This window comes from Delphinus delphis, chromosome 2 (genome assembly GCF_949987515.2).
Source record: "Delphinus delphis chromosome 2, mDelDel1.2, whole genome shotgun sequence".
In the NCBI taxonomy this organism is placed as follows: domain Eukaryota; kingdom Metazoa; phylum Chordata; class Mammalia; order Artiodactyla; family Delphinidae; genus Delphinus; species Delphinus delphis.
In genome coordinates this window covers 163394979-163410969 of record NC_082684.1, presented here as the reverse complement: position 1 = coordinate 163410969, position 15991 = coordinate 163394979, and the positions used below count along the sequence as shown (strand labels likewise).

General features: G+C 35.8%; 1 protein-coding gene across 1 annotated transcript in view; it reads right to left on the bottom strand.

Annotated features, from left to right (window-relative positions):
- Nucleotides 1–15991, bottom strand: part of PLXDC2 (plexin domain containing 2) — a 407678-nt gene that overhangs the window by 211190 nt on the left and 180497 nt on the right. The gene's annotated exons all lie outside the window — the stretch shown is intronic.

Here is a 15991-nt window from a genome sequence, read left to right as displayed (position 1 = left end):
AAGCAAAGATAGAAGTAATCATACGTGATTCTTGTTATAAGCTTTGTGTTGATACTGACTGCCATTTAAAATAATACCTCTAAGATGAATCTACTTGTAGCATTTTTTTTCTTTTTCAGGTGAATTCAGAGTGCAACATTTAATGGATGTTTTTTCACATCAGTTACATTTTTGTAATACCTTTATTGTCCTAGGATCAAAAAATGTCTTTTCTTCCTTCTCACCCCCTTTTTACGAGAAGTATTTAAATCATTATATATCAAACTTATATAATTTAGAGTTACACAGAGTTTCATTAAAAAGAAGAAAAAAGCCCTCAAAAGTAAAAAAAGAACAAAGGTGTTCCTAAAATTCATAAAAGAACAAACAAACAAAAATGATTCTATTGAAATTAGAAGTGTTAGTATTCTTCAAAATAGCCAAATGAGTTAAATAACCTCTAAGGAAAGTGAATTAGATTTTAAAAATATACAAGTAATAAGCCTCTTTAAAATAAACTGTTATATTGACAAAACTTAAAGGCAAATGAACAATCTGTGTACAATAGTCTTTTCTAAAACAGTAATGTTAGGGCTCTCTCTGATTGCTGCTGCCCACACAAAAAATGTCACTTTTGGAACTAGTATTTTCTGAAAGCCTGAACTGTAATTACTATTGAGTGACAACAAATTCAAACTTCTCCTTTTAAACTAGGGTTATATTAGGCGTTGCTTTCATTTAATGGTCCTAGAAATTGAGATAATACATCTTTCTCCCATAACTTGGGTTGTTAAATTCTACTTTTATTTAAATTCTCATTATTGATATCAACATGGTACCTGTCACAAAACCTTTATTTTTCAGGTTTCTCACTCAATGAAGAGATTTAAATGTTTTAAAAAGCAATTTTGCTGAGGAACACCTAGAAAAATCACATGATTCTTGACTAATTTGAATCACAATTAGTTTTTTTTGTTGTTTGTCATGAAATGTAAATGTGCTTATCAGTTTGAGAAGTCACTAAACAGAATGCATTTAAAAATATTCAGGTATATGTAAGATTAATGTTTAGTGAATAGAGGGTCTATGATTTGAATAATAAATTTTTGGATGGAATTTCATCTAATGCATTTATTACTTAAGTGTTAATTAAATAAAATATAACTATCCTTGAAATCCAGTCAAAATAAGAATACCATGTACCTTTTCACAAGTCATCATATATATATATATATATGTATATATATATATATATACACATACACATAAGACTACATGAAGGAAAGGAATATTCTAAGCAATATTCTAAATAGATTTTGCTTCATGACTAAAAGAAAAAATATGACCCCAAATGTACATCTTGAGAAAAGATGTTGATTAAATGTTAACAGTAAATTTAAAAAAAAATCCTGTATCTCCAATTAAACTCTAGGTATCATGTACAAATTACAAGTATACCCACAATGAAAGATAAGAAAGTTCTGCAGAGAAAAAAGAAAAAAGGAGATACAAAAAAAGGAGTAGGAATAAGATTCTATGAAACTCAAGAGAGCTTCTATCCGAATGATTTTCCAGCCCTCCCTTCCAGAACGTGACGACACTGATTGCTTGGGTTCTAGGAGAGTAACAAGCATTGTGGTTGTGCCTTCAACTCCTTCTCATTGTCTGGTGCTTCTCCATTGGAAGCTTTCAGTGGTAAGTACCCTCCTTGACACTGGGCACAAGCCATTCTACAGGTGTCACTCCACTGGCAACAATGGTTGGTGGGCATGATGAGTACATAACCTAAGAAGGACCAAATAGTGAGACATCTTGGAGATTAGGTAGAGAGGAGATAATTTCCCTGATTCTGATTGCTGAGATGTGTAAATATGAGGCTTGGAACTACTGCCACCATTTTCTACCAAGAGGGAATCCTGCCTGAAGATAAAGCAAACATAGATAAGGACAGAACCATAAGCAATGCAAAGAAAAAGCCAGATCCCTGACCAAGTATATTTAGTGCACCAACTCCTGGGCTTGTTCAACCACTTAGATGAACCATTAAATCTCTTCTATTGTTAAAACACCTTGAGTTGAGTTATTATCAACCAAAAGAACCCTAACTGACAAACAAGTTTCCTTAACTTTCACGAAAAGAGACTTCAGCAATGTTGAATAAGACAACCTTATCTGCAGATTTATAGATCTAGATAACAAACATCTCCCATTCGCATCTGGTAGTCTAGCAAATCACACAGAAGGAATGAAAACTTGTATTTAACCTGCCAGAAATCATCAAGTCTGAATAACAAACAACAACGATTCATTTGATTTTTCAGTGAATGGTACAAAAGGGTGGTTTTGAAGAAAATATTCAATGAGTTTAAATTAAAAATTAGTCTTTTTCCCTATTGCTAGTATTTTTATAAAGAGTTCAGCAATACTGAGGTCAGAGATATAATCTTTAGATGAATTATGTAATAGATTTTATGATGCTGCCAAATTCTTATACAATTGCCAGATAGATATTTTCTTTAATATCACAAACTTTCAGTATAGAGCTCAGTATAATTGTTGCAATCAACATATCTAAAATGACTTTGGTATTTCCCTTAACCCCTAAATCCCTGTAATTAATCAAGACACAGTCTTGAAGTTAACATAAAGAATAAGAGTATTGTTATGCTAAACAATGGATTCGCTGCAAAAATATACATTTTGTATCAGTAATTACAATTATTGATATGGCTATGTGAACATACACCTTCATTTTCACTTAAATCAGAGCTTCTCAAAACAACATAAAATCTTTGAAAATACTGACAGTTAAAGCTTTTTGACTTCTTGGTGTTTGACTTCTATAGTCCAAGCTTGCCAAGTTGTCATGGCAACTTTTATTCAAAGAGGAAGACAATTTATTGTTTACCTAGGAATTCAAAGACAAAAGTTGTTAAATTCCTGGGAGAGGTGTTTGGCTCAGTTATTCAGGAAAGCCATAAAATAGATGTCTCAAAAATATGACATCTTAGCACTACTAAATTATTCAAACCGTATCTTGTCCTTTATAGGAGTAATGGTTCTTAAAGCTTTGCCAAAAGCCACTTCAGGCATAAAGATTTTCCTATTCTGCTCAGAAGCAAACTCTTCTTTCTTTTTTTTTTCTTGCAAACTATTTATAACATCATAAAAAATAAAACAAAACACTGTGATATGCCTACTTGCCAATTCATTTAGGAAACCAACTGTTACTGAAAGTAGATGGCACAATAGGTAGCTATAAATCCCATAAATCCATGCTTTTCAAACATGTCTGGAAATGTACAGCTGTAAACAGAGGACATACACCAAAAACACAGAGAAAAAGTCTTTGTAACTGTAGCCTAACCATTCTGCAACAATCAGTTTACACAATTTCTAACCCAAAGGTTGTCTTCTCTTCTATCATGGGTGTTAAGTTGATTTTATGTTGAATAATTCTTATGGATGCCTCACATTGCCTATGTAGTAATAGCATTTGAACTCTAAATTCATTTCATTAAGAATTTTTTTTAAAAAATCAAGAATATATTGTATGAACATCACTGTGCTAGTCATTTGAAATATATGGATATATAAAACATAGTCAAAGTTCTCAGGTAAAGTTATTTAGCATTTAATCAATCAGTTACCTTTCAAAGATAGTTTTATAATAAATAAAGAAATATTATAATTTGAATGGTTCTTGCCAGGTATTAATATATGTAATATAATGTAATGTAACCAAATATGTTACATTCTTATATAAATGATTTCACAAGGGCCATACAGTACAATTAAAGGTAAAGCTATTTAAAAATATTACTTATATATATAAAACTACTCAAAAACAAAGAGTTAAAAAATAGTGATCTAAAAAAATCATGTTGATATAAGAAACCAAAGGACATGATCAAATAACAAAAGGAGAAAAAGTGAGCTGGCAATACTTTTGTCAACTGCATTAGAAGGAGGTGACCTACAGGGAATGTGGAAGATAGGTCATATGAGTGTCTCTGTTAATAAAAAGCCAATGAGAGTATTTAGCTTTCTTTCACTGGGTTACCGAAAAATGAAATTCGACCAACATATTTAAGCACATTTGAAAAGCATATGAACAGAATATAAAGGATTATTAAATTAGTCCCACACAATTTCAGCACGATAGGAGCAATTACATATTATCTTCAAATAGCCTTCAATATACATCAGCAAGTACTACAGCAATACCCTCTTCAGACACTCAGAACAATTACATGGGATACAATTAAATTTACTGTTATGGTGTCAGAAGAATTAAAATCAATTCCTCTGTCTCCTATTGATTATATCAGATTACTGCACCAATTCTCATTATGCATATCTTTTACGTATCTTCAGTTTCTCACAGATGCCTCTGCTATTTCTTTAAGGATTTTTACCTACTTGATCTATTTGCAGCATGGTCTATCCCCCGAGCAATATCTTGTCCATGACTCTTTGGTAGGTATTATTTATTTTTTTATTTTATTTTTTTTTGTGGTACACGGGCCTCTCACTGTTGTGGCCTCTCCCGTTGCGGAGCACAGGCTCCGGACGTGCAGGCTCAGCGGCCATGCCTCACGGGCCTAACCGCTCCACGGCATGTGGGATCTTCCCGGACCGGGGAACGAACCCATGTCCCCTGCATCGGCAGGCGGACTCTCAACCACTGCGCCACCAGGGAAGCCCGGTATTATTTATTTTATCAGTTCTTCACAAGAATTTAGTTAAGTGACACCCAAGAATGTAGGATTAACTGGTGTGTGTGTGTGAGTGTGTGGGGTCAGATTACTATGTGACATATAAAATATGGGATTCCAGCAATATTTCCATCATAAAACAGTTTTCATTTTCCCAGTAACTCTTAGATGAGATCATCTCTCATGCTATGCAGAGAGAGGTAAATTGTATGGCCAAGGAAGCATAACACATTTATCTTTCAAAATAATGACAAAATCAAAGCTCTATAATTCAATTAAGTGATTGCCTACATCTCCAGGCATTTTGGAATGTGTTGGTATGTGTTTGTGTTGATTCATTTATTAAATGAAACAAATAGTATTTTCTACCTGGATATATTTTATCCAGTATACTTTAATTTGCTCCTGGTAGAAACTTTTAACCTTTTCAAGAATAAACCTGCGAGAGTATTTCCAGTTTTACAGTGGTGAAAAAGCACAGGCCAGAGAGAGAATCTGGGCAGTTTTGAGTGAATTAACATCTCAATTTATCTTTTACAAGTACAAGCAAGTGATGGCCAATCATACAGTGGTTGCTAAAGAGGTGCACTGCCAACTTACAAGGGATCTCTGAAGGCTCCAAAAACCTAGGGAAAAAATGCATGCATGAAAAAGTTTAAAAATATGTATGAAATTTCTATTAAAAAGCTCAAAATTAGCATTACAATAACATAGCTCAAAGGATATTTGGGTTGAAGTACAGCTTCTGCCTCTAAATAGTCACTGTAAATTTTGGACTTTATATAAGGAATTCAACTAGGTGTCTCTTAAAATTCCTTTCAGCTAAGGTTCTGAGATTCTAAAGCCACAGGCGAATGGGAAGAAACTGCTAGGGATGAGTGAGTCAGAAGACTTTGCATTATTTAAGTGATACCCACCAAAAGAAATATAAGTGTGCAGTTTGAAGAACCAACACAGGTAGCTAGTTATAGTAACTGTATAGCATAGTACCATTTCAATAGGTACTTAATCATCCTTGTTGGTAAGTTGTAGATTGGCCCCAAGACTGGAGGCAAATTAACACACTTGTTGCAGGGAGTGTACGAATCCCTGGGAACACTATGCGTTATCTGTGCAAATTAAAAAAATCACAGGTCTTGTATTTGTGTGCATTATTTTTCAAATGCACGATATATTGTGATGCATAAAATGTGTGATCATTTTACAGTTACTGAATTTCTCTATAATTCTTGGTGTATTTTTCCAATCAACTAGAAAGAAACAACAATGGTATGAGGGACCACAAAACATTCTGATAATCAGAAAAGACAATCATAATTTATATGGACATTTCTATTTTAGATGTAGCATTCATGATGGGGCAGGAACTTGGACACTATAAACATACTGTCTTAGTCTGCTCAGGCTGCCCTAACAAAAGACCTGAGACTGAGTGGCTTAAAAAACAAAAATTTATTTCTCACAGTTTTGGAATCTGGGAAGCCTAAGATCAAGGTTCTGGTAGATTTGGTTTTTGTGAAAGCTCTCTTCCTGGCTTGTAGACGGTTGCCTTCTCACTATGTCCTCAAAGGGCCAAGAGAAAGATCTTTAGTGTCTTCCCATCCTCTTACAAGGATACCAATCCCATAGGGCCCCACCCTTACAACCTCATTAAATCTTAATTACCTCCTAAAGGCCCCATCTCCAAATATAACCACATGGGGGTTAGGGCTTCAACATATGGATTTAGGGAAGACAGAATTCAGTCCATAGCACATACAGATAGTTCCTTTATTAAGTTTGGATTTGTAAGAAGCCCTAGATTTATTGCCTTTGAAAATACATGTCATTCTCTAGTGCTAATCAAAATTGCCATTCAAGCTTTCTAATATAGGAGGGCTTTTTGAAAATCCATACAGTTCTCTATCTCGGCCTATCTCTTAGAAAAAAAATTGAGATATTTATAATTTTACAAGAATTATGGAAAATTTTACTCTGGAGCAACTTCTAAAAATTATAACTCAGTTGACAATTTTCACACAACCAACATTTGTGGAAAAGTTGGGTAATTTCCCTCTATGAACTGGTCAATCTCATTTCAAAGGTAACTGTTACTGTTCCCACAAACACCAGGCTTGACACAGCCACCCCTTCCATTTCGTCCTCCCCGTCACATGCCACACCAGCCCTACTAGCTCTCCTGGTGTCCCACAAGTACGCTATGTGCCCTGACACCATACTGTTCACCTGCTCTTTTATGCACCTGGAATGATCCTCCCCTATTCTGTCATGCTTTATTTCTTAGCCTGCTTTAATTTCCTTTGTAACTTTTATCATTGGACTTTAAAAAAAATTATTGCCTCCCCCTGCTCCCCATTTAAAATATCTCTCCCTCTATTGGGTTCACTGCTGTATTCTAGATAGTAAACATTGGTACATGATAGATACTCAATATACAGATTTGTAAGTTTTAGACCTTCTTTATATTTTTCAAGCTATTTATTACTTCGGCTTTATTACCTCCTAGAAAAGATGTTACAGTGGTAGATTCTTCTTAACAGCAAGGAAGAAGTAAAAACTCACACACAAAGCAATTCAATTTATTTATAAATATATTTTATTCACTATTCAGTTTATTATTCTTGAAATTTCCATGCCCTACTACAAAACCCCTCATGCCACCTCTATCAGTGGTTATTGCTGGGTAACAAACAACTCCCAAACTTGGTGGCCTGAAACAACCATTCATTTGTTTAGGACCGGGTGCAGCTGGGCATTGCTTCTGTCCTACACGGTGTCAGTTGGGATCACTGATGGTTTGTGGCCACTTCTCATGTCGGCTGGGGACTGGCTGGTTCCACATGGACTTGGCCACATGTTTAGGTTCTCTCTCTCATTGTGACATCTCATTCCCAAGGAGACCAGATTGGGCTTATTCCCAAACTGATAGAATCCAAGCAAGTAAGAGCGGAAGCTGCAAGTGTCTGGAGGCATTGCTTAGAAGGTGTTTAATTTGACTTCCATCCCATCATTTGATCAGAACAAGTTACAAAGCATGTCCTGGGTTCAAGAGGTGAGAAGATAGATCCTACCTCTTCATGGGATAAGCTGTAGGAATTTGGGGCCATTTTTAACCCGTCATGCCATGCAAATTTTCTATGCCTGAGTGGTTGAGCTATTTTGCTAAGTATAAATAAACAGTTACTTTGACCCCTCTAGGAGATACTGTATCATTTCCACTTCAGTTGAGAGACCATTTTGACAATACCTGTGGGTAGATTCAATTAAAAAAAAAAAATCTGTAGTTGCTTTCATTTAGCATAGAGGTACTTTTAACAATGTAAATCTTCCTATTGTTTTCTAAATAAGAATTTTAAAAGCCCATTTCAAATGATAAATTCTTCCAGGACCACATATTAGAAGAAGGAAAATCTTGTTGCCAACTCACTTAACTTTAGGTAGCTGATGTACAGGTCAAACAAGGGCAGAACAAAGGGAGAGAGGCTGCAATAGTTTCATGAGCCATTAAAAATAAAGAAGCAAAAAGGAAAGCACAATCTGTTGAAGTTTTGTTTTAAAGTTACCAATTCTAGATTCAAACAAATATTTTCATAATATGGTTTTGCTGACTTTGAAGAAAGATTCCCTCTCAGATCTATAAAGCTGGTATTTATATCTTGCAATAAAATTACAAGATAGCTTAGGAGAGATTTTATTTCAGTGCAGCCTGAGAAGCATGCTTTCCTTTTTTGCTTCTGTCCTACAAAATCACACAAGGGAAAATCAATGTTATGAGCTTCTCACTTTCCTAAGAACTAGCTGGAAAGTGTAAGAAAAATGCCTGGAGGTCAAATATTCAAGTGAACGTAGTCTAATGTAGGAAGATGCTATAAAACAGCCTATTTATTTACAACCATTTCTTTCAGATGTCACTCATACAAGCTAACAAGTATTTATGATGCACTGATTATGTATGTGGAGGTCTTCAGCTGATGGCTGTGAAGGGTAAAAGATGTTTATGATATAGTCCTTGCTCTCCAGAAACCTGCAACAGAGTGACATAGTGCAGGTACTCAACTCTCTCTGCTCCAGACCAGCATAAGATAAAGGCTGTACTAATGGCAGCTTCAGTTTCATAAGCCTCCTCAGGAGGAAAAAAATCTCATTCAGTTTTAGTGATAAAATATAGGGCTCATAGAAGTCATGATATTTAATCTGGGCCTTGAGGAATGAATTGAGAGGGCGATTTTGCTCAGAGGGACTGGTCTGAACCCAGGGGAATGAGCAGAAAAATACTAATAAGATTACAGAAAATAACTAGAACAACAGACACATATAGGGGAGTAATGTGAAGTGAGTGCACTTAGATACGTAGAATTTTGATTGCACAAACCTTTGAACATCAATCTGGAAAGTCTGAATTTGATTCTGTGTAAAATGAGAGCCTTGGAAGTAATGGATTAAGTGTAGACTTAGACGGAACAATCTAGAAAATAGGATGGACTGGAGAAGGGAGTGATTAGAATCATACATTGGTTTGGAAGCTATCATAAGAATAAAGAGTAAAAGAATAAAAATTAATTAACTAATTATTTTTTAAAAAAGAATAAAAGAATCAAGAACAAAATCCTAACAGCTTAACCAGGTTACTAAGAGGGAAAACAAAAGGGAAGATGCTGTTGTGAGAAAGACTGAAGAATCCAAAAGACTTGCCACTATTTAAGAGGGAGAAGAACACTCAAAAATGACCCTGCAGCATTTAATCAGGGTAACTGGACAGCCTGGATGGTTGAAAGTAGCTATGCCAGTTAACATTTTAAAGTGGAACTTAGCATATCTACATGTCATTATAAATGCTAACAAACAAATATAGGAAAATAAGTATCACTGGTTTCCAGATACAGTGCATACCAATGGTCACAGAACAAGGCCTTAGGAGTAACCAGATGTTAATTGAGAAGCCCTCCCATATTCAAGTAACACCTGTATTTCTATCTTTCTCTCACTGAGTACTCGAATAAGCGCTCAATGGAGGACAATGCCATGAGCTAATGAATGCCCTTGAACTGTAGCAGTGGTTCCCAAACTTGTCTGCACATTAGAATCAATTGGAGATCTTTTATAAATTTCACAGCCCAGATCATACTCCAGACCAGTTAAATCAGAATCCGGGCTGGGTGCAGTGTGATCCCAACATGCAGATACATCTGGGAAACATCACCTATTAGCTGAAATTTCCAATTTGTAACTGAACATGTTCTATATCTATATGATCATACCAAAACCAAGGCTTTAGAAATATATAAAAAAATTCAACTTATCCTTAGAGAGTTTACCAAAATTTAAGAATTTCACTTTTTCAAATGTTGAGCTTAGTATTTTCCAAAGCACACACAGTAAGGTTTACATTCCAGAGAACTGTAGGAATAATAAATAGCCTTTCATCTGTTTTGGAAATGATGATCCTTAAAGTTCCAGTGTTGACGATCTCAATAAAGAAGGCTGAGTCCAGATTTCTATTCCTTAATGGATATGCGATCTGGAGAATTTTTGAGTGTTTCATAGGTTGCATCTGTACATGTCCCAAATAGTATAAATTTGGAATCCTCATATCATGGTTTTGGATGCACTCATTTGACATACAATTTTATGTGTCATCGTCCCCCTCCCCCTGCCCCCCCCCCCACCTGGTATACTAGCTTTGAAACAAGTATCAAGATAAAGCAGCTTCAAAAATGCAATGAATGTGCTGCATCAATCACTTTGAGATATCAACACAGTTTTAAAGATCATTAGTCAGTCTGCAAGCATAATCATCAGGCTTTGCATAAACACGCAGTGCAGATAATGAAGCAGTGGTGAACTGAACGTGACTATACCAAACACAATACTAATTGTAAGTAGCACTCGGTGGAAAGAGGTTAGATTTAGCTATGGAAGTTTAACATTATGCATTTTTAATCATTATACCTGATCCACACAAAAAACACAAATTGAGCCATTTTCCTGAAATGACACCACTTTACTTAATTTTTTCTTTTCTTTGACAAGATTAGACACGTGACTGAAGTGACCAGTTCTCTCGTCTTTGGCATTTGAGGGCCTTGGGTGGACACTCACAGAGAAGCAGCCTTCTTCTGTTCCTAGGTGTTTGCCTCCAGTATCAACCAGCTGCCTTTTTAGATTAAATATCTTTCCCTTTGATATTAGGACATTAAAAACATTTATTCAGGAGACTTTTGTTTTAAAAAGTATATAGTAAACAAAACTGACACAATTCCTGCATTTATGTTGTTTACAGTCTAGTGGGAGAGACAGGCATTAAGTGATTGTATTAATAACAAACCCTAGGGCCACTTGATTTACTTTTGTATCTCAAATGAAAAGTTCAAAAGAAACCAGGACAGGAACTCTTACTTGAATGTTCTTACATTATAAGTCTACATATATCAGATACTTCTATAAGTAGAGAATTTCCATATGCTCATGGATTTCCTCTGCCTGGGCTTAGATATCCAAGTAGTTCTCTTCACTGATCTACACTGTGCATAAACGTTGCTTAGAAATAATCACCAGTTAATATTTTGAATTCAGTTAATTTGTAGATAAAATTCAGAACAGAATATTGCTTAATGGTTAAAACATTAAAAAACAACCTGGGTTAAAAAAATGAAGAGAGCTTATGTCAACGTTATCTTTGGGTTTTACTCTGGACGGAACATGATTATTCCAGAGACTAAGGAGACAGTGGAGAAAGGGACTGGGAAAAAAATTCTTAGGTTCACTCAGAGAGCAAAGAATGTAATAAACATTCCAATGAATCAGACTAGTGAGAACAGGTGTGAATAAACAACACATCAGTGTTCTGTTACAACTAGTATAAAATCCAAAGTTCAATCCAGGTCTTTGCATTAGGCTTTGTTGACTTGATGACTTATAAGTAAGCAGTCTACTATGTAGGGCATAGTTCCCCAAATCCAATACAAATTTGGTCCCCTGATGTAGTGGAGACTTTATATAACTCATGATGGCCTAGAGGTTTTTGTTGCAAAAAATGCCAACAATGGTTTGCAAAACATATAGAGGAATAACGGGCATAATTTTTAAAGCCGAGGAAGAAAAACCAACAGATTGCCTTGAAAACGGAAAGTGATTGGTTCCCCCAGAATATTTTATTAAGCAATAAAATCATTAGCTGGTTAATCTTTTAAATAGAGGAGTTTTGGCAAGTGGCTACCTAAAAATAATCTGTTTGCATACTTTTCAAAGCGTTTATGATAGAGACAAAAATGTTAGATCCACAGTAAGGAATTCATAATACAGTGGTTCTCAAAGAATAAAATGTGAAAAAGACAAAGATAACTTGATGAATTTTTTAAAAAGATACATTTGGTTATTCACCTATCGTTTACTCTAATATCATGTTCTATTTCTTGTTAATGCTTTCTTTTTCTGAAAAGATAGGGTTTGTAGATAATGCATATTTTTAAGTGCCATTAATTTGCAAAGGAATGAAAACATTGAGTCTTTTTTTTTCCATTTTGGTTTTATGATATCTGACTTCCAGAGGCCACTGCCACAGTGCTTTTTCCCTTCCTCTTCGGAGGTAGATTAGAACATCTTTAAAGACTCGAAAATATTGGTCGTAAAACTGCTGAGCTAAAGCCTAGAGTATTTCTCATACTCTGACAAAGTATAAGGTACTCACAAGGACTCTAGGAAAGCTGCATGGTTTCCAGCTTCAAAGCCGAACTCCCTCCCACTTCCCCTGGAAGCGACAATAATGAATCTAGCAAGAGTATTTGCATGTGCTTTACATTTGTTTCTTGGTACAGGGCTCTAAAGAACCCCTAAGGTCACTCTGCTGCTTATGAGTGGCTGAAGGGCTATTGTGCAGGCACAGAGAGCCCGCAGTGACCTCCTCAGAGCAGGGATGTGGGTGGCAGAGTTTATTTACATATTATTGATCTTCTAATCCTTTTTCCAGGAAGCAGCCTCTGAGGGTCCTCTGGGGATCAAGCTGTTCCTAGTACAAATAATACCCAGGAAGTGCATTGGGCCCCAGAGAAATGCAAACTCCCTTAAAGGGCTTTCAAAGATCTCCGGGCTTGGACTGGAGCCTCAGGCTCCAGGTTCTTCCTAGGCCAGTCTCTCCCTGACCAATTTATAAATACATTTATAAAGTCTAAAAAAGTTTATACTATTTTCCCAATAGTAAGTTGAGGGACAGTTGCTAGTCTGCTACATAACAGCTTTATGACAAATTCCTGCTGAGTACAACTGTGAGTTCAGCATTTTAATATCAAATGAAATAAAATGTGGCTAGAGGAGAAAGATCTAAATGGTTGAGGTCTTGTAGGTCAAGTCATGTGAGAAATGAATGGGGAAGAGTCCACTGGATGACAAAGAGGAACTGGATTGACTTTGCCCAAAGGTCAGAAGGACGATTCATCTGTGAATGTTCTGGGGATGAAACATTCAGGCAAGGATGAGAAAACAGTTTAATAAATTAAGATGTCAAAAACAAAATTTTCTCTCTTAAAAAAGGATAAATTCCCATTAGAAGACTTTGAGCAAAGGCTGTTGGGGATGTTATGGATAAGTTTCATGCATTTGGATAAGAAATGCATTTTATAATATCTCAGATTATTTTGACTATCTTTAACCATATTTCAACTATATTTAGTTTAGCTATATTTAAAACTACCTCCTGAGGTAATTGGTGACTAGATAAACAATTTGCTATTTGGGTAAGAAATAACCTGAGATCAATCTGAATTTTCCAGAAAAGACCTAGATTATTTTTTTGTCTTCTTCACCAACTTTCCCTTCTACACTCTGTCTCTGGCATGTACTCATTCATTTGGGTCAGAGCTCTTAGGTCACTATTTACCTTATATGACGTCTCATTCTAAACAAGGCTACCTGGTATACAAAAAGAAAAGTATCATTAATTGATGTTTAATTGTCTCATCAGACATTAATGATTACTGAAGGATGTATGCAATTGTGAGTGATTCTAACCACATGCACAAAATCTGAAGAATATAGCTATACAATTCAGTTTCCAAGACACTATGGCCAAAGCTTTTAGACCATTAAGGAAATATTGTTTACAAATAATAGACCATGAACATGAATATAAAAAAGAGGTTAAGGAATTTCTCCAGCACCACAAACAGGGAGTCCATACGGATAAAGACAGAGAAAGTGTACACTCTGGTAAACTGAAGTGGCTACTTTTCCTGAAGTGATGAGCTATCATGGGTTCACTAAGAAATATGCTATGAGGAAATGGGTGGAAAGAACATACAATATGAGACTTCTATTGCGGGGATCCACGCAGCCAGTCACGTGATGGAGGAAGAAGAGGATTCTCATCAAGAAAAGAGTAGCTAAGTTCGGATTGGAAGGTTAGGTGTTCAAGTGTTGGAAACTTCATAAGGACCCTTTTTAGAAAATGTCACTTAGCAAATTGTCTCTCCACACCTCCCAGGTATCTTAGTCCACACAGGCTGCCGTGATGAAATACCATAGACTGAATGGCTTAAACAGAAATTTATTTCTCAGAGTTCTGGAGCCTGGAAGTCTGAGATTAGGGTGCCAGTCTGGGCATATACTGGTTAGAACCCTCTTCCTGACTTGCAAACAGCGGCCTTCTCACTGTGTTCTCACACCACCTTGCCTTTCCTCAATGTGTACACGTGGAGAAAGAGCTCTGTCCCTCTTGCTCTTCTCATAAGACCACCAATTTTATCAGATTAGGACCCCACCCTTATGAATTCATTTAACCTTAATTACCTCCTAACAGCCCTATCTTCAAATACAGTCAGACTGGGGATTAGGGCTTCAACATACGACTTGGGGGAGGGGGTACAATTCAGTTCATAGCACCAGGTATCAGTTACCAGGGATCAAGAGAAAGAGCTGCAGCATGGTGGTGCATGGGGAAGGGTTGGCTGGCATCAGGAGCCAGAAACAGGGGATGCGAGTCCTTATCCTGACTCTGCCAATAATGTAAGCTGAACCCAGCTACTTCAACATACCTCTAAAGTGTTTTGTGTAATATACCACTTATACCTGTTGCAACTGCTACAAAACTGAAAAGAAATGCAAAGTCTCACACCAGAAGTCCCCCCTCCCCCAGTTATTTGATTTTCTTTCTCTTTTTCCTTCAAATCTATCTGCAAATTAGAAATGCTATGGTTATTTTATACATATGCAATGCTACTGAATGATCATACAGTTCAATCCATTTGTTATTTATTTAATTTTTTAGCAAGCTAGTTATAGATATAGACCAGAGCACACTTCTGTCTTATTAACAGTTGAATGTATTGCCAATGTTTCAAATCATTTTGACTTTCTAAATTCATCTCATTGGTAAGTCTAAAATGTTCCAGTCTTCCAGGAAAAACAAAAGAAGATGATTACTTGAAGAAATGTCATTACTTAAATTACAATATTTATATGTAATTAATTGAATATATAAAAGTTTTTCTCATTATGACTAAATACTTTTGAAAACTTGGAATATTGAATCAATCATAACCAAAGAGTATATTTCCCATGACTCCAATTTCATACACTGTAATATTTCAGAAGAACAGAAAATAATCTTAGAAACATCCTTCAAAATAACTAGTGAAGGTGAGAACTTTAAAAGCATGTTTCACTTCTTGTTTTCAATATCATGTTTACAAGGGATGCAATAGGAAAGTAGTCCACCAGGACTGTACTTACATAAAATAAGTACAGAAGAAAAGTAGGACAGAAGAGAATATCTCCAAGAATCAGATTATATTTGACTGAATTCAACTCAACACATAGTATGCTTCCTCTGGGGTAGACATGAAGGCAATAGTGAGGTGCCCCTCAGAACTTGGAAATAAGATGGCCCTTTGGAAGATGACCTAGTAAGTTTATATTAATTAAGAATTTAATTAGTATATAGGAGCAATAGCATCTGGTGGCCAGGTGGCCATTAGATACACAAACCTATGGACATTTTATTTTACCATCACTGTGTTGGTCCACATGTGATTAAGGAAAAAAAAAAAAAAGAATGAACAAACAACTTTTAAGTGTTTGGATTTCTCTTGAGAAACTAGGAGATGTGGCATCATATGCCCAAATTCCCACATGGCCCCACTCTGCTGCAGCTGGGGAGCAGGTGCCATGGTCCCCATGCCCCATCATTCCCCTATATCTAGGAAGAAATTCCCTTGCAGTAAATCATGCCTCATGTGATGATATTTTTTTTTTTAAACTTTTTTGGACTATTGCCACCATGACCCCAAGGGCTCAAATTTACC